This window comes from Stegastes partitus, unplaced genomic scaffold (assembly GCF_000690725.1).
Source record: "Stegastes partitus isolate 25-593 unplaced genomic scaffold, Stegastes_partitus-1.0.2 Scaffold154, whole genome shotgun sequence".
In the NCBI taxonomy this organism is placed as follows: Eukaryota; Metazoa; Chordata; class Actinopteri; family Pomacentridae; genus Stegastes; species Stegastes partitus.
Window position 1 is genome coordinate 167,432 of NW_007577885.1, and position 2,352 is coordinate 169,783.

The following is a 2,352-nucleotide window of genomic DNA, read 5'->3' on the forward strand; positions in this document are numbered from 1 at the left end:
GTGACCTTCTTGCTGCGAGGCACCTTGCAGCCCATAATTTAAACAATGACTAGAATATATTTTCACTTACACCATTAGGTCTAACAACTCCAGACTAAGTGCAGCTATAGTGTATACAAAATAAGGCAACCTGTGAATGTTGGATGTGTCACAGATTTTGCCCTTGTACTGTTTGTTTCTGTGTTTTTCCATGAGCCACATTGCAGATCAACCTGCCGTTTGGTCAGGCGGTACATGGCATGGATAGATGGATGGTGAGCTAGGGAGGAGAAAAGGTCAGGAACTGATAGAGATCTTTTTTTATTTATGACTAAATGTAAATTTGTCTAATTTCCTGCTGAAACAACATACATGTTGATTTTTACTAAATGCTATTTAACAAACTGTCAGAATAAATAAGATTAGCAAGCTAGCTGTTATATTAAGCTAGCAGGTAAGCTCATATTCAAATTAACTGTCAAGCAGAATATCACAGCAACTAAAACTGCCCCATGGTGACGGAATTCAAGGTAGGTATTTAGCTCCTATCTATAACAGCATTAAAGTCAGTGGATATTTTATTATGGTAGTATGTAAACAATTCCCTTTCCATGTAATTATCACAAAGACTGGTGCATGTATAGTAATTAAGTCATATTAATACTCTCTTTAGTGACTGCCTAAAGCCAACATTTCTATATCTGTTACTGATACACAGGAGAGTGCTCTTACAGAAGACCCTTCTTGTGATCAGCTGGTTGATCTGCACACTGCCACATTTAGAGCAGAAGAATGTCAGACCTGCTTGTTCTTTGTGTACAGTCCGCCAAATGGTATCAGTCTTGGTCCTGGTCTTAAATGGTTTTACATGTTTTCAGATTGAAATGTCTGCCTGTGTATTCAGAAATATTTTGGGTGTCACCGTTGCTGGTGTGAATTGAAATACCTCAAAAATGATTTAAAACCACACTTCTTTTTCCACCACATTACTGTGCCTGTTCGGTAAACATGATGTAATATGCAAATAAGACTGGAAATATGTTAGTCTCACTTCTTCATAGTTACTGCAGTGCTTGTCCTTTTGTTTCATTTTCTACTACTATGACCCACCTCTGCTCCATGTTTCCTTCCTTCCCCTTTTTTTTCTCTTTTTTTTTGCCTCTTTCCTCTTTTGTCCCCGGTGTCCTTATTGTGACTGCATTTCTTCAGCATTTTTTTCACTGTTCTTTCACCGTTACACCGTGTCCCCGTTCTCTGCTATGCTTCCCCTGCTCCTGTTCCTCCATCACGCCATCTCGCTCTGTCTCTCTCTTCCTCTCTTGCATCCCACCCTGGAGGTCACTCCAGGCTGATTGCTTTCTGCATGCTTCACACACAAACCTCTACGCTGTCCTTAAGATCCCTCTACATACACAAGCACACACACGTAAGTGCACACAAGCAAAAGCACACGGGCGTGCAATCCTCCACAGAGCCACATGTGCTCAAAACACACACATACACACAAGTCTTCTCTCTCTTGTTCTTCTTCAGTTGCTCTGCCTCATTCTCTCCCTCTATCCTTCTCTGATTCTCCCTCTGTCTTGCTGCTTTACAGCCAATGAGGCCTCAGTGCAAGACAATGCAAACTAGTCAATCTGCACGGAAAGAAAGATCAAATCACATTTTTAATAACATGTGTCCATATGTTGCAGTGTGACATAAAGGAGACCTAAAATACAAAAATATAAATATATAATAATAACAGCAGATTATAATGACCAAAGTAACTATACAGACTATGTATGCTGACAGTGGCTCTTTAACTCCAAGTAGTGAACACTGTGACACATTTTGCAGCATTGACTAAATGTCTAGTAAACAAACATCGTAATAGTGTTTGATTCCAAATAATACCTGAGTTCCTTTTAGTTTAGAGAGGCTTGGAGTAATTAATATCTACCCATGGTTTTCCTCTTTGTCAGTGTTTGTGACAGTAAGGAAAAATAGTCTAAAGTAGGGTTTGGTATCGTTCTACCATTCAAGGCAACCATTGGTTTGTGGTAAATAGGTTGTGAGATACGAAACCACTACTATGTTTTAAAAAAAAAAAAATAAAAAAAACATTATTTCCACCATCAATTGATTTTTTTTAGATACCTGATTGCTTATATGCATGTTAATAATTTTGTCATTCATGCAACTGTGAGGTGATCCAACTCAGACTATGATATGCACTCATACAAATTATCCATAGTTGCCCTGTACATACAAAACACAAAAAGGCAGTGTTTCACATTTTGCAATTAGGTTAAAAAAAAAGCACAGGTGTGACCACGAAACAGATTAATTACAAAATATCTAGATTTTGTTAAACCTGCAATTTTATGACAT